This window comes from Lampetra planeri, chromosome 1 (assembly GCF_965212315.1).
Source record: "Lampetra planeri chromosome 1, kcLamPlan1.2.h2, whole genome shotgun sequence".
NCBI lineage: Eukaryota > Metazoa > Chordata > Hyperoartia > Petromyzontiformes > Petromyzontidae > Lampetra > Lampetra planeri.
Genome location: NC_136107.1, coordinates 9,316,205 through 9,337,529, shown reverse-complemented (window position 1 = coordinate 9,337,529; position 21,325 = coordinate 9,316,205).

Here is a 21,325-nt window from a genome sequence, read left to right as displayed (position 1 = left end):
GGTTCCCGCCAACTCGAGGGCTGGTCGGGGCGCGGTTCCCGCCAAAACGCCGCTCCTGCTGCCGAAATGCCGCTCCCGCCGACATCAACGCCTGCAGAGGGGGAGTTCCAGCCTTCTGCTCGAGCGCGAGAGGTGGATGGGTTCGCAAGAGCAGGCCGTGTTCACCATGAAAGATTCTTCGGGCCGTTCCAGTGCTCCACCTTGCCGCCCTCCGCTATTCACAGTTTGCCAGGCGAGTCGTGACATGACAAGCACCCGGCCCCAAGAAAAATAATAATAATCTTCACCCATCTTACGTGCGCCGGGTTGCGATCGCGTGTGTTTTTTTTTTAACTCGCTGGTTTGCGGAGCGTGTTCGTCCGGTTGTGTGCGTGATAAAGTGACGCGGCGACCATGCGGGTTTCTGCTTGTAACAAGTGTTGTTGTTAAATACGGCGTCGAGATCGGTATCTTCTGGGTGTAGTTAATGATTAATTCGTGTTGGTGTCCCGAGCTCCGTTGATATCCTGTATGTTGCAGTGTTAATGACTCGTGTTGTTACATCGTTTTGTTGCGAAATCGCCGTTGTTATTGTGTATACTGTATGGAGTTTCGCTCGTGATTGCCACGTGTAACTGTAAGAAACTTTGATCGTCATTGTTGCCAAGGTACAGACCGTATGGAGCTTTGCTTGGAATTGTTAACAGTGTATGGAATGTTGGGTACTTGCTTGTGATTATTTACTATGTACGGATTGTCTGGAGTATTGATTGTGTGTGTTGCCATGTGGGGACTGGATGGAGCATTGCGCCAAATGATTCACTGTACGAATTTCATATACTGCATATACTGTATTAATCAATTTGGCGATTCTTGGGGTTTGTGTATAGTTTTTTTGCTCTCAAAATTCGAATGCCCTGAGTCCCATGGTTAATGTTGAAGGAGATTTTGAAATGACAGGTTCGATTCGTTTCAAACTCACTGGTTGGTTCCTGTCCGTTGTTGCACAGATGATGTCTTTTGTGCGAGAATGCTCCTTGTGTTCTACATGGATCGGGGGTCCGTTTCCGTTAATTGCCGTCAAATTGCGTTGCTCTCCACTCGGTTGGTACAGCTGCATGCTGCAATGCGAGTCTCGGAGATGATGTGTACGGATACGGGATGTGAGGTGTATTGTTGTGACCCATTGAATATTCGGGATCGTCACAAATTGTGCGTACCTGTTCGGCATTGGATCAGTTCTGTGGGGGATCATAATTCAAATTGTATGTGTTGTGATGGTGTTAAATTGTGATGGTGACATGCGGCCAGGGATTTGGAATTGTGCTGCTGGCTGTCACCTATCTTGGGGCGCAGGTCCTGACCAGGATGGCCCAGTGAGTGTTGCGTGTCTAACATGAACGTTGTGGTCCCGTCATGCAATGGCTGACGGCTTGACCTGACAGCCCGGAGATTGAAACACTCCGTGGCATGTCTAGCCTAGTGGGCTGTGCGCTCACAGGGCTCGGAGAGTGTGGTCCCGTCATGCAATGGCTGACGGCTTGACCTGACAGCCCGGAGATTGAAACACTCCGTGGTATGTCTAGCCTAGTGGGCTGTGCGCTCACATGGCTCGGAGAGTGTGGTCCCGTCATGCAATGGCTGACGGCTTGACCTGACAGCCCGGAGATCGAGACACTCCGTGGCTTGTCTAGCCTAGTGGGCTGTGCGCTCACATGGCTCAGAGAGTGTGGTCCCGTCATGCTGTCTTGACAGCTTGACCTGACAGCCCGGAGATCGAGACACTCCGTGGCTTGTCTAGCCAAGTGGGCTGTGCGCTCACATGGCTCAGAGAGTGTGGTCCCATCATGCTGTGTCTGATGGCTTGACCTGACGGCCCGGAGAGTGAGACACTCGGAGGTGTGTTGAAACAGTGGGCTGGAGATTCGTAAGGTTCAGGTGGAGTTGTCCTGTTACGTTGGGACTGTATCCCTCAGTTGTTAGGGTGCATGTTGTGCAGTGAGTGAACGATGGGTCGTCTCGGCTTGGTCGGTACAGCTATATGCTGCGATGCGAGTCTTGGAGAGAGACTGGGTTAAAATCCCACCGATATGGCCGACGCGTGCTGCTGGTTGTGACGCCGCGTCGGAAAGGCGGTGGGGTGGTAACATGGAAATTCCCCCCCCGATATGGCCGACGCGTGCTACTGGTTGTGACGCCGCGTTGGAAAGGCGGTGGGGTGGTAACATGGAAATTCCCCCCCCCGATATGGCCGATGCGTGCTACTGGTTGTGACGCCACGTCGGAAAGGCGGTGGGGTGGTAACATGGAAATTCCCCCCCCCGATATGGCCGACGCGTGCTACTGGTTGTGACGCCACGTCAGAAAGGCGGTGGGGTGGTAACATGGAAATTCCCCCCCCCCGATATGGCCGACGCGTGCTACTGGTTGTGACGCCGCGTCGGAAAGGCGGTGGGGTGGTTACATGGAAATTCCCCCCCCGATATGGCCGACGCGTGCTACTAGTTGTGACGCCACGTCGGAAAGGCGGGGGGGTGCTAACGGGTGACTGTCATTGCATGCGTGATTCTAACGGGTGGGGGGGCTGTGCTGGAGCGTAAGTGGGTTAGCCAGTTTTCATGTATAATTGTTGTTAATTCCCCGTTTTCTATGCGGTTCCCTTTTACCCTCGTCGATTCTGTATATATTACGTGATTGTATTTCTTATCGGTCGCCGGTCATTTATTGATGTTGTTGGTTCGGAGGCACACCTTTTCGATGTTTCACAGTTGTGTTACAGCCGGGGACGGCTGTGTGTTTATACAGGAGGGGGTGATGTAGTGACAGAGAAAGGTCACTACTGTGTCGGCCCGTACAAAGGCTGGGGGCCCCAAGGGGGTGCCTGGGGGGTCGCGTGGTGGAGGGATCCGGATCCTCCCAGAGGTAGGGGAAGTGAGGCGTGTCCTGGGAAGGGAGGCGTGGCCTGAAGAGAGCCAGCCACGCCGGGGCGGAGCCAGCCACGCGAAACCAAATATAAGCGTGGTGTGAACGCAGAGCGAGGCTGCTGTTGTACTGTACTCCAAGGTGAAGACATCTTCGGTCGTCAAGTCCCGAGTCGTCGTCCTGGGCCAGGCAGGCCGTTGCCTGCCTGGTCCAGTCTGTGTCGTGTTCCAGAGTGTTAGTGAGTTGAGGAAGGTGGTCACCACCTCATGTAGAGTGTTATATTATTTATCGTTTAATAAATAGTGTTGCCTCCAAGTTGCGTGTGTGTGCACCTAATTTGAACCTACTACACATGCTTAATTAACCGCTGAGTTTGAAGCGGATGCTTTTATTCCCATTGCGCTATGAAGCTGCTGTATATCAATGTTGTATTGTTAATCTATTCATACGTACAACAAGAAAACAAAACAATCGACAAATGTCAATATTTTAGTACTTTTCTAAATACCTGTATCTACATAATATTGGCCCGTTAGCATTAGTATTTATCTCAATGAATCAGGTGAGATAAAGCGTTTTTTTTATTTCCGCATAAATCAGGGCAAGGTGATGCGTTTAGAGTGCGCTCATCAGTCCAGAGCAAGTCACACTCACAGTGGGGGTTTTTTACCTCTACAATTTGTGACGGAGAGCACTCGAAGTTCAAACACCGTATGGGGAAAATGGGAACTAACTGCTAGTATTTTATTTCAAGTTGAAAGCCAGTCGTTAGTGTCTTGGTAGCGGACATACTGGCAGCCAGACTGCGTGGAACCGTTACCATCTGGCTCCAAAATGTGCATGGAGGGAACAATGTGCAGGTGAAGATGCCCAGGTTCGCTTGCTGGCATGCAACTGCAAATTGACGTACATGGGAAATTCACTTTGATTTGAGTCATACTTTCTCAAACCAACGGGCAGACAGCCGTCAGGTGCAATGTGCTTGCCGAGGCTTGTGCTGGCGAATTTGTATGGGCATCAGCGCGCTCAAAAAGCAACTCTCCTGCACGCTCGGAATTATCCACAAAACCCCACACAGACACAGACTTGGAGAGTGTCTCACTGCGGCAGCCGCTCGTTGTGCATCACGAAGAAGGTGCCAACAGCGGTGAACTTTGTTAACCACTATAGGCGGTGTGTCGTGATTGTAGTTTGTCTCAAGCAGAGATTTTTAAATGGCTATTTTTGAAAGTGGGCAAAAACAATACACGTGTAGAGACATTGATAGAGTCTCTCTGGCGTGTGCGTCATCTATGGTCACAAGCCGGTGACTGTGCGCCTTGCGCCTCTCTCTGGCACCGGCGTAGGGACGGCAGGGGAAGCAGCCCTCGAGGGCATGGTCCAGTTGACGGGCAGAGACAGGGCACGTAAGTACGTGACCGTCTGGGTGAACCTGAGAGGGCACGTGACCGGCACGGGGTTGAAAGAGGGCCCAAAAGGGGCTTGAGGGACACGTGATACTGGCTCCAGATCCCTCTGGAAAGATCCATAAGGGGGCGTGGCCGAGGGCGGAGCGAGGCCACGCTCAGGAGCATAAAGGGGCAGTCCCGAGAGCGTTCTTGGCTGTTCTCTGGAATCAACCCTCGGCGCTACGTCTCTTCGATCTTCGGTCTTCGCTTGGCAACGTGGGTCAGACAGCATGATACTGACTGAGCCGGTTATGTCGTTACCCCGTTAAGCCTAGGTGTTGTTACCCTGTTGGGTCTAGTTAGTGTGTGTACGTTTATGTAGTTAGCCCTGTTGGGGCTGTGTAATAAACGTGTTGCCTCCAAGTCAAAAGTGTGTGCCTCCGTTAAGAACACTACACAGGGACTAGGAAGGTGGGATTAGTTGCGAGAGAACATGACATTCAGTTCTGGGAAACACAATCAGGATGGTCGAAGTGTTGACACAAGAAAACACAAAATGTAATTACAAAACCACATGCAACAATTCATGAAATTGCTTATGGGAGTTGGACGAACCGTGAATAGCGATGCATGGATGAGAATGGACATCGGCGCGGATATGACGTCTTTGCGTCTTCATGGAACCTTCATTATGAAGGTTGTCTTTGGCTCTTATATATTCCATGTCCACGGGAATATAATACCAATAATTCAGTGCTACAATGTATGTATATATATATTTGAACTCTAGACTTCCACTGTAACGGACACTACCATAATTAAGATTTCATATACTGTGTAATATGAGGAGTGCTCGGATGCTTTCGTGACCGTCTCGTGATACGCTGAAATTGTATTTCTGAGAGCAGCATATTTCATGAATGTGCTTTGTCCCTATGTTTTGAGATTGCAATTGATGTGCACGCTTAGCGTGCTGCATTGTACAATACCACTTCTGTACCCGGTGCTGGCATACCATTTTCATTTGCTCAACCAGAACAGCCGAGTTCGCAGTCACGGATGTGGAATGCACCGCACGCGCGCGCGCGAGAGAGAAGGGATACGGCACACAGCGCTGGCTCTGTGCACGCCGAGCGCGCGTGTGATAGCGTTGCAAATCTGTCGTGGCATGTCCGGGGATAATGAAATGCGGGGGCGCGTAAGGGGGGTTCCGTTTTTATGGCCGGGGATGGGGCAGCTCCCTTCTTTGGTGAGAGAGGCGTCATGGTGGGTGGCGAGCGTGCGTTTGGGAGGGGGTGGGGAAAGGTTCCCGTTTGTGTGGCTGCTGGAAAGAATGTCTCCGAGCGTGACACATCAGCCCTTGCCTTGGTGTCTGTGTGGGAGTTCAGTGGCGTGCTGTGCACACCCGTAGACAATAGAAACATTCGTATATTGAACAGGAAAATCGGTTTATTTTATACCTACGTGACTTTAACTAAAGAAGCAAAGAGTATGGATTCCTGCAGTCACGAAAGCTTCAAATCAAGATTAAAATCAAGATTAAAATCGGTTTGTTTAAGTAAAATGCAAGGTAATATGGTGCAGCCCTGCAATTTGTTTCTCACGTAACTGCTGGTAGAAAGGACCTCCGCAAGAGGGCGCTCTAGACAGCCCCATCTCGATAAGTATTGGACCTACATTTTCACGCTGACCAGACGTCTTGGGAGAGGTGGGGGTACATACAGTTGTTTAAGGACATACATTAAATATTGTTTATGCCATCAACCAATGGACCTTCAAAATCAATGCAGTCTAGAAACATTTTGCAAGCCTAGGTCCCCCTGGGTAAGTTATATCCGCGGATACCACACAAAATCGAGTCGTAGCACCATTTCCCCCTTTTAGGTCATATTATAATCAAGGACTTGCACAGTGTGTGCTGGATTGGGTGTCAAATTTCTGTCCTGCATAACTTGGGTCAATTTGATTTTACTGATTGTACTATTGCGACAGGTAAATTACAATAGTAGATGTGCAATCAATAAAATCTTGACTTATAGCTTGCGTGACTGCAGGAATTAATATTCTTTGGGTCTTTCGGTAAAGTCACGTAGAAAGGTTAAAAAACTATTATGAACCTTTCTACGTGACTTTACCGAAAGAGCCAAAGAATATGTACTGTACAATCAGTTACATTTAATAGGCAGTGGAGTCCGGATCTAAAAACCGGCATTTGAGCATCACTCATCGCTCTGCCTCTAAATATCTGCCCACCCCTTAAAATCGGCAGTTGTTTTGCAGACATGTGTAGAGGTGTTACGATAGGGCGAACAAACACACCAGGGGTGGTTTTTCCCGCACGCGGAAGGATGCTTACATCCACGTCCGCACCGTTTAGCCTGGGGGGCTAAAACGGCGCTATGATCCCCCACGGCCCCACCCCTCGGTGGGGGGAGTTGCTATATAAGGCGGTGAGCCGGTGGGCTCGGGGTTCAGTGTTTAGCTTAAACCAGCGAAGAAGGAAGACCGGCTAGATAGGCCTTCGGACTCCACTGGATCGCCGTCCTTCTAAGGACCGACCAGGGCAAGCCAGTGGCGTGGCCCCGAGAGCCCAGAACCGATGCTCTTGTAAGAGCCGGTCTGGGGACTCAGGGTGCCGTAATCCCAGCTTGGCCAGAGCTGGGTCAGCTAGCCTCCCCTAGCTCTGAAGTGGAGGACCTGGGAGTAGGCTAGCCAGGATAGAGATTGTGGGATCTCCCTGTTAGACGGGTGAAGGGGCCGATACCCCTTCGAGTGTTGTATATCTTGGCCTGTATATAGTGGAACGTTCAATAAATAAGTGTGCCTCCGACTACGTCGTCCAAGTCTCTTTGAACCTACTACACATGCACCAACTGAAATCACCTCACTATCCTTGTCATTTACGCCGATTTACCATGGTACAAAAAGAATGTTAGGCAAACATTTGTGATAATCACCCTTCTTTAGAGCAGAATGGAAAGCCAATTGGTGGAAATATTATCTCATTGTCTGTTCCTGCTTTCGGGTCGTGTTAATTATGTTTACGGTGGGAGGGATATAAATATTGTTTATCTGTGGTCAAACACTACCACCGCCGCTAACGCAATTCCTTAAGTTGAATGAAAGCATGCAGAGATATGCATTGGTTTCTGGGCCAGAGAGGAAATGAACAATCACGCGTATTTTAAGTAGAAAAGTGTGTGGGTGTTACGAGAAGAACGCCGTGGCTCGTAGAATGCAGGGAAGCCTCCCAGTTCAAGCCACGCTTGGATTAAGCCCGCGTGTGAGACAAACGGGCCTTTTCTGCCTCCTGACCTTGGCGCTCGCTCGGTCATGCAAAGGTGACGTCTCGAGGGAGACGCTAAAAACAGACGGGAAAGTGATGTATCTATAGAGAAAGGGGCTGCTCATAATAGAAATGCCGGACTATTAAAACCATGTCGTGGTAATTTTCAGCCAAAACAATGTGAATAATTGACACTACCCATTGTATGTACCATTAAACGTAACAAGTTATAACTTGAGTTCATTATTGAGTTTATTTCACAACCTCTGCTGTAATTTAATGCAATGCCTTGGCCGTTTTCTTTTTGACAACAGCTATTCTTCATATCACATTTTCGGACGATGTGTCAGACTTTTTAAGTCAGTGCTGATAACATTGGCATGATGATAATTAATTGTCTGGAAAATGTGTTGAAACCAACACCATCAACATAACATTGTTAAACACATGCTTAAAAACCTCTACATTTCCATCAGTACCAAAGATGTATCATAGTCTAACGTTCCTTTAATTGGCTGAAAATTGTATCCTATTAGGCATGGTTTCTGTTATAAGGAAGTGTTCATGATGATAGTGGTGTGGCTTTTCGGTCTAGTACTTGCATTTAACTCGCATTGCAGTCTCTTGAGTTTTATTTAACACTTAAAGATATGTGGATGCTTTTTCTCGCCTATGCTTCATTTTCTACATTACAAATGAATGTTTTTTGTTATTACAGTACTGTAATACACACATCAAATATTTAGTGTGTGCTTTATCGGTCGCCTATGATTTATATTGTTCGTCCAATGTACATGCACATCACGCGTACACGTTCAAAGAAATTACAAAAATACATTAATTACAAATTTCGCTTATTGATATCAAAATTCAGAATTGTAAAAGTGCATCCCCATACTGAAATCAACATTGGACACCGCTCATCTCAATTGAAAATCCTGAGTTAGTGGGAGACATTCTACGGTCCTGTATCAGGGGCTAGTCTTTCATAAACTAACCATTATTTCCTTCCCACAAAGTGTACATTTGGAAGCATGCAGGGCCGAGTTGACCCATTAAATGGGGATTGAATTCAGGATCGTGCCCTTCCACTACGCCATCCTGCTGAATGTGTTTACTGTACTCAGAATTTACTGTCCTGCACTGACCAGTATGGTGAAGTATAGTCACATAACCCCACGACCTACACTGCACGGGCCCTCATATAGCAGTGAAGTGACTAAGGGCTATACATCCACATAGTAGGACTGTCTTTGCTTAATTTATTAATGCATTGTTGCTGTGACAGACCCTACTGAACATAAAAATACGACACAACCGTTGTCAAGACAGAGAGGGTTAGTGTTCGGGTTAATCCATGGCATGTCCTTGTTGAAATGTGTGAAAAATGTAGTTATTTAATTGCATCGCTTGTAATGTTTGGATAATATAAGCTGCGTGTTTTTTGCGCATGTGCACACAAACGCAAGCATATGCTTCTCATCAGGAGGCTGCTTTGTTGACCCATCCCGTGCTTGAGATGGCTCATTTATTTCACAAGAATCGAAACGCTTCTTCGCCGGCTGTCAGGTCTCCCCTGTGCCCCCTCCCACCCCAAGCCCCAGATCGTGCCGAGGGGGTAGAGGGGAGGGTGGAAGGAAGAAAGAGGGAGTCGTCTTCTCAAGGACACACGTGGTGCTAACGCATCCTCTGTTTATTTACGCGTAAGCCAAATTTAGTAAAGAGTATAAAGATACAGCAAAGTGCCATATTATTTTATGCTGTACGAATATAACGTGTGCTATATACGGCACATGTCGTGCGCCATGTGGACGTTACGGAAATAAATGGCAGTAGATCAAATCAGTGCTATTAGTGCGTTATGAATCCTTTATCTGTTGCACTGCTGCGTTATTTACAGCTCATGTGAAGTATAACAAGGAGAAACAGCATGGTCTTCTGGGACCACCAGGAGGGATGTCGTGGCTGTCTTCTATAGCTCAGCTAACCATGGCAGTATTCCCATTGCTCCTTCCTCAACTGTGGTCTCTTCCCCCACTTATTTTCACCCAAATTAACTAGCGACGACACATCGGAGCGTCATCATTTGTGGTTTTAAATCACTCTCCAAACATATACGCGAGACAAACAAGCAGACAGAAGACTTTGATTGTGCAGATACATTTCAAATTAAAATATATAGGTTGTTACGATAGATTGGTTCAAATATAAAGTCGTTTGACAATTTGTACTACAAGCCACCACTAATAGGGACAGCTTTGTAAATAGAAATACATAGCAAAATTATCATGCAGATTATGTCCTCTTGTTTTCGTAAATTTTGATCGTGTTAGGGTGTATGTTTGGCATGCTGCAGCGCAAGCATTTAGTAAAACATCAGCGGTGACTAAAACCACAAACACTTTATCACACATCCGCATAGGTGCAGTGTTCTGCTTTGCGTAACACTATGATTGCAAAGCCATAACATACACCTTGGTTTGTGCAAGCCAGTCGTGAATTCTGAATTCATGATCGTGCCGATGATGCAGCAGAGGCTAAACTCCTCACTGCATACACAGTGCTTTTGTAAATTGCAATTGCCGATGCGGGAAGGCTGGAATTTCCCAACCCCTGCCATGAATTCTCAACGTCAAAAACCCCCCATATTAAACGGTGTCACCGATTCGTGTTGTGAATTTTTCGGCATGAAGGCAAAGGTTTTTTTTTTGGATGAACTCCCAAAAGGCCTTCTCGATACCCTGTATGTGTGATGCCACCAGGGCGTCGTTGTTTGCCCTCGGTGCCTTTCCGCCCCGATTGATGGCGCATTGCAGCCCCGAGCGGTCCAGGTGCGTGAAATCCAGCCTGAAATTTATCTGACGGCTGAATTTACAGTGGCGGTGGGAATTGTGTGGCAGCCGTGGAAGCCAGGCTGGAAGGGTGCCACAACAAGTACAGTGCGAGCGTTTCAACGCGAATTAAATGTTCCCGCTGCAAATGAAAAGATATAGGAAGCGGGGGCAATGCTCGCCCAGCACGCGCGCTAATTACTGCAGCGCACGAGATATCGGTTCGTTCGGGTCAAATGATTACGCTCTTTGTGGGGATGAGCGTTCTTTTGTGGAATTGTCTTGTCCCACGGATCGCTTTTTATTTGTGCCAGTTTTTGACGTTGAATTTGTTGTGCTTCTTTTTTTGCACAGTTGATGTTGATGTAGAGCAACAGCTATAACTTTTAATTGAACTGGTTAAGCCAAATGATTGTGTCAGGAGTAGCAGAGCGTATCGCCGTGACGATGCCTTCTTGGTATTTTTGAATCGGGCAATGAGTCGTTATACGGTTCGTGGTCCTATTTTGGGAACCGCAGCCGCACACTGAAGATTCTTGAATTTTCCGATTTGTTAGTAATGGGCTTCAGAGGTGTAATTGTGTACCCAAACCGGCAATATGATGCTTTCATGTGATGATTGTAGGCTTGCGGTTCGATTCAAGAATAATTTTTTTTCTACAACGCAGCAAATGTAGCAGCCACTGTTGGCTGCATAGTTCACTTGAATCTATTACATATAACACACGCAAGCGTAAAAAAACATTATTCCACACGCAAAATTATGTAAGATGACAAAAATTGATGAAACGTGTAATGTATGCATCCTTGTACCCAGAGTGAGCATATTTCATGGTCACTGCTTGACTTTTGTACATATGTCAGTTGTCACTCTTTACTAACCATCAGGTGGCTCTCACATCCTTTGGTGAGCCTCATAAAGTGGTGGAAATCCTACATTCCTATGGTGGGGACCAGCCTCTCCATATGTCACCCTCAGTTTTAACTAAATGAAATTGCCTAATGATGACCTTGCGGTGCCAGAGAGCATTCTACATGAGGACCGCATCATCTCACACGCGAGCATTACACCGGACAGGGTGATACTTGGCTTCCCAGCATTGTGAATTACTCTCCGTGGATGGAGCTATACTTAAAGTCATTGCCTTGCATAATGATGCGACGCAGACCTTTGGAGTTTCAAATCATTGGGGCACCGTCTGACATTGTAACGGATCGCCAGATTGACGCAAGTATAATCGTTATAAAAACATTTTAATGGACGACTAACAACAAAAATCTGAGCAATTTATTTTTGCAATGAGCCTGTATCGAAATAAAGATGTGGCCTCTCTTTATAACTGCTCTATTTGCTACATTAGGCTTTGAATGTCATGTGAGGTGCTTTGGAGGTTGTGCAGACCATTTTGTTGATTTTGCCCAACATTCTCTTCACACATGGATCGCTGAGGCTGAATGCAGAGTTGTTGTGTTCACAGTTTATTAAATCACCAATAATATTGAATCATGCAGTAACCTTGTTGAATAAGCATGTGATTACACAATCCACTTATTTATCCATATGTATTGAGTTCAACAGAGTCGCAGACGCACTTCTTGGAGGCAACACATTTATTAAAACCAACACACTAGGTATTACCCCTTAACACATTAACAACCTATGGTGGTGGACCACCAGGCTAACTCCTCTAATTACACTGGAGTTAGTTACGATGGACCTGACCCTGGGCTGGGTCCCGGTCCACGTGTCGGTGACTCTTGTAGGACGTAAAACGTAGAACGTAGATTCTTCAGGATGAACAACAGCACCGGTCCCTCTTGGGGGCCCGGCTTTTATCCTCTGTGGCGTGGCTGGCTCCGCCCTTAGCCACGGCCACCTTCTAGAATCCTCTATCTGATCAGGTTCTCGACCCTGACACGTGGCCACCCCTAGCCCCCACCTGGGGCCCCTGTGTAGACTTTACCGGTCACGTGTCCTTCGGAGTCAACCAGAGTGCCATGGCCCTTAGTAACCCCATTGCCATGGCCGGCACTCTCACACCCCCTATCCTTTAGTGGTCGGCACTGCACGCAGAGCGTGGTGCCACTCAACACTGTCAGACAGCGCTCACCGAGCCCCTCTAGGGCCGGTACTGCACCCACATCCAAGTGGTGTCCGCGATGTCAATACATCGCACGCCGTGCCTCTCTAGGGCCAGCATTACACAGTGACATCCCGCGATGTCACTACACATCTACCGAAACTGATATCACAATATATTTGTCACCACCCGTACAGTACCATAGTCTGCTCTGGCCTATTTATGGTCACCGCACTTAGAATGTGAAAACATTTCACCACTTGTTATGGGCAGAGAAACAGAGATGATTGCATCGTGACTCTCATTTGAGGTTGGAAATGCTTTGAATATATTTCATTAATCGTGGTTTATTCCATGATATAAGCTATTCAATTTGTGGGCAACTAGCATCCGTTTGTCTGAAACCTAGCAGAGTGAGGTCTGGCTTTTACTGTTGTATTTTCGGATGGAAGGACAGTGCGTGCCGTGGAAGATTGATCTAACTTGGGGAAATGTTGATTATTAAGAGACTGCTCCGATTTAAATATTTTTTATGAGCACTTATTTAGTTACGCACTCTGCAATAATTGGCCGCTCAAACTCGAGTAGATTCATCGTAAAGATCCATCGTAAAGGTTAATTACACGCCCGGCACTCCGCGGAATCTAGTTGGGGATGAAAAGCCAGTTAAGTCGCCGGTAACTCAATAGCTGCTCAAAACAACGAGCCAATCGTGTCTTATTTCCGTTTGCGTCGAGACGGGGACAAACGGAATGGAAAAGCGAGCGCAAATGTGCTCGGCTGTCCGGCCTGCATCGCCGGAGTGTTATTTGAAATGACCCATCAGCCCATCGGCAAATCGCGTGCATGACCAGGGAGCCTCTGACTCCATTTACCGCAAGCAGAGTGATCTATCACGGGAATTTCAAATTCCCTTCTCCAGCTGTGGCCAATATAGGTAATTGAAGAGTGTGGTTGCATAAAGGAATGTTTAATCACCATCGCTGGCCGCACCTGGTGCGGGGAATCCTAACGACCCACGATAGATCGCTCTGCCTGCCGTAAAAGCGCTCTTTGAGCTCGCGGTGGCTTTGGACTTTCGTTGCAGTGCTTGACCGTTAATTACAAAATGCCCAGCAGCACGATGCGAACTGTTCTCGCCACTGTTCCCCTGTGCTCGCTGAGCACCTGTTTCAACCAGTGTGCTGCCAGCACTTCAGCTTCGATGCTAATTACGTCCAGAAACCATATTTATGCTCGACACGTGGTCACGGTAGGTTACTGCGACAGGGACGCGCAAGCTACTATTTATGTATTCATTGAATTGTTTAGCACATTTATTTCCCCTGCATATTAATAGTCGTGATAAGCTCGGTGTATCCCATGATCCCTTCTTGCATTGTTAATGTACGTTTCGTAGGCATGACTTTTTGAGCTCTGCCCACAACATTTCTTTTTCTGCCTGAATATTTCTAGATTTGAAGCTTTCGTGACTGCAATGATTCATACTCTTAGGTTTTTTCGGTAAAGTCACGTAGGTAAAACATATAAATAAATAATAATAAAAAGTATAGAGATAATAATAGAAATAAAATAATAAATCACGACGTTTCGGAGGCAACACAAGTCACGTAGGTAAAAATCAATCATAAAAATTAATAAAAAAAATAAATAATAAACATTATAAATTATATTATTTTATTTCTATAATTTTTCCTATAATTTTTATCATTTATGTTTATTATTATTTTTACCTACGTGACTTTACCGAAAAAAAACTAAGAGTCTGCCTGAATATTTTGCGGGTCACTGCTCGACCGGAGAGTGACTCAGACCTCATAGCCACTGCCATAGTGGTGCCGGGTGCAGAGATATCAGTTTCTTTCCGACCCGGACCGCTTCATTGAGCCAAGTGGGTAGGCATATACAAGTTCAACAGTCTCTGCATTCCGAAAGTGAGGACCATTGCTGACTTCTCACAAAGAGCTACTACTCACTTTATCCACCTTAGAGGGGTTATGGTCTGAGTCTACCTCCAACTGGGATTATTGATGCAACACAATTGCATTTATTCTAGATTTGAAGCTTTCGTGGCTGCAAGGACAGCATGGCCTACTGCTCATGCATACCTTTAACACGTTCCTTCGGAGTGGGCAGGTAGGAACTTGGTTGGACAGCGTATTCGTGCACGACAGACAGACAAATAATCCCTGGTGGGGAGTGTGGAACCTGTTGTTCCTACCTGTATAAAATATAACTTGACTTGAGGTAGCCAGGCAGACAGCCAGGTAGCCAGCCCCCTTAACTATCGGCCCCTCCCCCTTGCTTAGGCACCTCCCCTTACCCCCCCTCACTTAGGCCCCTCCCCCCTTAGGCCCCTCCCCTGACCACCCCCCCATATCCTCAGGCCCCTCCCCTGACCCCCCTTCCCTTAGTCCCCTCCCCTGTCCCTCCTCCCTTAGGCACCTCCGCTCTCCGTACCCGGCAGTAGGTCTCCACCAATCAAAGAGCTGTTTGTAAGGTCTCCACCAATCAAAGAGCTGTGTGTATTATATATTTATTTATGCACGACAGACAGACAGACAATAAATCCCTGGTGGGCAGTGTGGAACATTGTTCCTACCTGTAAAACAGTCTGTATCAGCAGTAGGCCATGCTTTCCCACCTGATGACGGACGCTTGTGTAGTGCCCGAAACGTCGTGATTTAATGTAGTTGTTTTCATTTATTAAATTAAATATTTGTACCTACGTGACTTTACCGAAAAAACCAGAGTACAATTGCATTTATTTGCCCCCCTGGTGGTATGAGTGTTTGGGTGGGAGTTGGTGTTTTACGTTGCCCGACATGATGGCAAAGCCGCAAGAATGTCATTTAACATGACCTTCAAGCATTCACAAAGGATCCACTTTATTACGATGATGTCGGAGGTTGTTAGGATCTCCACTGTGCACTTGTTTAACCAAGAGGGACGCTGCAGAGAAACGAGCAATCTTGTTTTTGCTGTAGCTATATAATGCAAAGCTCCGTTGGCTCTTTACAAATTCACATTAATTAATTAGATATGAACAATTGTGTGGTACTGTTTACAGCCACAAGTTGTAAATTAGCGTTGTAGCATGGGGGGGAGCAATTGCACGCGGTATGCTATGCAAAGTGTGCAATTAAGCAATAAACACATGTAAAGGTATCGCAACACGGATTGCACAAATACAGGAATGCAAAGGCGAGAACAAATAGGTTCTGTAAACCCTGCTGCGCCGCGGTCTTAAGGGATTAACCCGTGGATTTTTGGGCTACAGAAGTCGCCGTTTATCTGTGGGGCTGCTGAGGAGCGGCTGCAATGGCTCGCGGCAGGGGTGATATGAACTGCGGCGCAACTCCACTAAGCCCTTCCTAAGCCAACGCAATATGATTATATACTACTACACGGGACATGATGCAAATGCCCATTGAAATGGAACATTTTATTTTATTTCATTAAAAATAAAATGCAAATACCGGCGTTTATTATGACGCATGTGGCGCAAAGTGTGCGGATTTTTATTTTAGGGGGAGCGATTTAATCCCTGCTGTTTTTTGCGTTAAATTATTGTTGCTGTTGAGCAGTAACAAAAATAGAATTTCCTGGATTTGTTTTAAAGCAAGGTTTTAAGTCTCACCAGCATAGACCAGGGGAATTCTACTGACCATCGTTTACATGCTTACAGTGACATTCGCTCACACGCGCTCAGTTCCCTGAATGAGTACGCAAGCTTTTTTCTCAGGGTTGGGATCGGCCTGGATGATGCATTGCTATTTAAATGCGTACGCAATTTTGGGATGAGCGTGCGTGTAGGGGGAGGAGGGTAGGTTGGCAGAGAACCACATCAAATTGGGACTCCTGTGCGATGTGGCTTCCCTATGGATCCACAACAGCTGCTCCATTTGCATGAATTATCTTGACTTGCAGCCAAATGTAATTATGGTGTACAACAAGCATCGTTTCACAAAGGAAAAACATCCGCGTGTACGCTACGTGCAACTATGCTAACCGCCGCATTATTTAGGTAAAACTTGTAAATTTGTTCCTGTTCTTTGCAATGGCGGAGCCAACATTTTCAGGTAGGGGGCAACCCCTCCAGCGATGAAAAATTATAAAGGAGTTGTTAGTAAGTAAGGACTTGTCCCTTGCTTTTTATTCGACGTGTGTGCGGCGATGGCGCAGCCATCGATCGAGTGTCGAATTCGAACCGCGTTGTGTGATCGGCATCGCGCTCGCTGAAGGTGAATGCCTTCAGGGAAGTCGTGCACTGTATACGCAACTGCGCACAATTCTGAGTCACTTATAACTGCTTTGCCGTTACTTATTGCCAATAATGGACTCAGACTATTGTCCTATCATCTCATAGAGTCCCTGGAACATAATAATATGCTACACAGTGGCAGCGGGGGTCGCAAAATGCCGATTTATTCCTAATAAACCCCAATGATCCGATCGAAATTAGGGATTTCGATCGGATCATTGGGGGGGCACGTGCCACTCCCCCTGCCCCCCACTGGCTCCGCCAGTGGTTCTTTGTGTGTGCATCCCAGTAGGTGTTAGATTTGGTGGCGCGTTTTCATTTCATAGCACAGCAATATTAACACGTGTGTGTGTTGTTGTATGACACGGTCGTTTACTCGTCACGCTTATTCTCATGTGGGTAACTTAATCGGTGCTTCTGTAGCCACAGAGGCTTTCGCGTAGTTTACCAGCGATCCTGCATGCAGCCATATGCATGTGACATGTCTACGAAGAAAAATGAAATGGCTCACGTTTTTTTCTGAGTGCTAAATGCACGTGTCTTTTATGTCATTGGTAGGTGCTCGTCAACAGCACTTTCCCGAATAGTGTGTCCATGGCTACACCACAGATATTTCCCTTTGTAATCGTCACCGGGAGTGTATTGGTGAACGCACTGCACTTTGAACCTGTCAACTCGAGTTCGAGTCCTGTTCACGGCTAACTTCAGTAATACATATCTGAATCGGTTCCAATGAATATCTGAACCGGTTCTGGGCCACCCCCAAGGCCGACTCAGCCGTAAATTAGAACCTGGTGTGGTGTGTAAACCATCATCACTGGGGAGATAAAGGCGGTGCGGGCGTGGAACTGACAACACCACCACCCCCTTCTGTGCAGCGCCGAACATCATAGGTTGCTTCTTTGACAGAACTTGCCCCCAACATCCTCCTAAGGCTATACCGGACACCTTTGTCTTTGTTACCGGAAGTTAAAGTACTTTGGCAGTTTCACTTGCAAAACCCCAGGGCGGATTTTCCGCTCGCACGAGCTGACTTCATCCCGACCCTTGGCAGCCTGTGGGTGCACGTGTGCGCGGGGGCGTGTGTTAGCACCAAAGTGTCACCCCCTGCCAAATGGGATGTCGGACCGAAAGAGCCCAGTTTAAATGTGGCCGCGACGCCGCAGGGAGCGTTGATGTACTGCCACGTGTCACTGGAGAAGAGCGGCAGGAGGGTGAATGCCTTGAGTCAAGAACAGTCGGCATATTCCCCAGCAAAAAAACCCTATGAGAGAAGGTGTTTTCAACCTTGAGAGCCTTAACCCATGAACACACGTTTGCAGGATTTACACCACTCGGATTTGTTTCAAATAACTTGTGATTCACGCAGCATTGTTAGCGTTAGCACTGTGTGTATCGCCTGTGCCCTCACTCACGACTGACCCTTTGACTCTTTGTGACTGACCTCGTACGCCAACGTGAGACTCCTTAACGGGAATCGCAGGAATTGCCTCCGTAGTGCTTTGCATATTTTAATGGTTAATGATGGTTATCAACTCTGTATTGCATAATAAACTTTAAAGTCAATTGCTCACCTGCTAACAAAAGCAATGGGGTGGCACTCATCTCCATTGGTGGCCAATGGGTGGTCGTCAGATTCTCCATAGGATGACCACTGTTGATGTCCTATTGGATGGTAAGCCCTAGGTCTGCTTTGCAAAAGAGTAGTTGTCCAAATAGGCTTTTGTATGGTTATAAATAAAGTTAGTGATTATATTCTTGGTTCTTTCGGTAAAGTCACGTAGAAGGGAAACAATATTATTGTATTGTTTCCCTTCTACGTGACTTTGCAATATTATTGTATTGTTTCCCTTCTACGTGACTTTGCCGAAAGAACCAAGAATATGAATCCCTACAGTCACGAAAGCTTTAGATCAAAATTTCAAGTTAGTGATTGTTTGGACGAATGCTGACCCTGGAGCGATGGTGGACTACGTTGACCCCCAGTCGAAGTGTTAATTTGTGGTCTGAGTCAGGCACCATAATCACAGTACCTGCACATTCATCATTCAGGGTCGGTGTCGTTTCTGATCTTGATTAAGCATCACATTGCGCAAACAAATAATATAACGTGTGAACATGAAAAAGAAACGTTAAAATACTATGCAGAACATAGTTGTAGGTAGCCATGGGCCGAGTTGACCTTTGTTCTTGATTTTGTGTGCGCAAAAAGTACTGAAGTTCAGACAGACCTTGTGCTGCCAAGTGGGTTCATGTGGAGCACGTACTAAACACCGGCTACGCGCAGTCCCTGGCGAAGCGGTGTGCTAGGCACATTGCCAACCCCTCCTTTGCCGGTAATCGATGCACTGAAGTGTCTCATTTCTGCAGAAGCCAATAGTAGTGCATTTGCTGCGGAGCTGTTACAGGTGGCCTCTCATTAACGTGGCACCGCCGCTGTTCTCGCCCACGCTGCTTTCAAAAGAGACCCAAACGAGCGCACCACTCTTCCATTGATTTGAAGTGCGCATTACCGCGGGCGTTCATTGGTGGACACGGTATCGTTTCCTGGCAGACGCGGGTGCTGAGATCGTACAGAGTCGGTCTGCAACGACGGCTGCTTGCTGATCAAACAGCCGATTGAACAGCTGAGTCCCACGGGGTCGCACATACTTGGGACTACTGTCCAGTTGCCAGAGGTGGGACAAAGTCATTGTTATGCAAGTCCAAGTCGAGTCGCAAGTCATCAAATTCATGACTCGAGTCTGACTCGAGTCCAAGTCACATGACTCGAGTCCACATCTCATAGGTGGGACAAAGTCATTGTTATGCAAGTCCAAGTCGAGTCGCAAGTCATCAAATTCATGACTCGAGTCTGACTCGAGTCCAAGTCACATGACTCGAGTCCACACCTCTGCCAGTTGCTAATGACGGCATTCCGGTGACACTTAGATGTCTGCGTTCGGTGAGCTTGCCGAAGATGCTCGGCTGACTCCAAGGAGATGTGGACATTTCTGTGTGCACGACCATGAAAGGAGTCACACGAATGATGTAACAATACGTCTGACTTATAATGCACACAGAATTCTTGCAGCGAGTCGCAAACACAAGTCAGAGGTGTGGGGCAAAACCCAAGTGTCACTCGAGCGCTCTCCTACATATATATTTTTAAAAAATTGTATTTTAAATGAGCCGGGTACAGACCCAGAAAACCACGATGTGGGCAGGGGGGCACAGAAACTCCACGGATACAAGTCCAAAACTCGATGCTCCTTAGTGTAGAGGAGGGGAGAAATTGGGCTCGCTGTCCTCACCCAGGTGGGGCACCCATGCGGGAGCGTGTACGTTGATATGGGGAGGGGAAGTTAAGGGAGGAGGAAGAACTTAAGTGAGGGGGGGTGGGCTCTCCTGCTTCTTGAAGAGTGCGGTGGACCGCTCGCTCGTTGCGTATATCCGCAGGAAGCTCATTCTACATACGGCGGTGTCGTCATCAGTTTCTTGTGACGTTGCTCGGTGTGCAGTTCTTGCCAGATTGGAGGATTATCAATAACCAGTCCTTGCGGTTGTGGTGATTAGTGCCTGATGATGTACTCACGGGGATTAATCAACAGTAAGGTTTTCTTCACATGTTAAATATTAATAAAGCAGAGATCCATATTTAGAAAAAAGTATAATTGACCGATTGCATGCGGTGTGCGAGCACAGGCGTAAGTTCGGAAAGAGAGTTGATTTATGAACGGTTCATTTATCTGGGAAAGTTGGAAATAATTGGTGCATATTGGATGAATTCTCTCCAATTTGTAAAACGCTTTCTCAGACAATAAGTCAAAAAGTTGAACGGTGCTGTAGAATGGCCATTGTCTCCAAATGTGAACTTATAATTAATAGTGGTAAGCGACAAAGTTGTTTTGACCTATTTATATGCGCCTACCTTCATGTCGAGCACGTCAGAAGTCTTTGCTCGAACTTGGCATTACAGGGGGCACGAAGCTCCATTTAGTGCCCCGTTGCTTGTGGTGGAAATTCCAAATTCCCATGGTAGGGAACCAGAATATCCACAGAAATGACCACTGTTGACTTCCTACAAAGTAGGACTCACGTGTACTTAGGGTTCCTTTGGTAGTTTATAATATGGTGGTTTTAAAACCGCCCCGACAAGTTCTGCCAGTGTAAACTCTAGTTTCGTAGCAAAGTATTTGATTCTTTGTCTCTGTGTATCTCCACTTCACCACCTGACAGTACTCGGCGGGAATGAGGCATTCCAGTGAGCCCTCATACGGCAGACTGGAGTTCCAGACACACTGGCAGGTAGGTGCACACTCCACCGAGCAGCAACATTCTCATCTTTTGATGTTGTCAATTTCCCCAATTTGTACCTCACGTGTGATGTTGAAGCCAATGCAGACGGAGTAGCCATTCAGATATTTTATCGAGCTGCGCAATCCGCTCACGGAGGCGGATATCACAGTTACGGCTCTGGTTGTTAGTGTGCACACTAAAACCATTCAGCAAACTGGCTGTCGCGCTGTTAATGTAACGCACGAGGTGCTGGCTGGCTTTTTTTCCCTTCCCCACTTTTTGAGAAAATCAAAGCC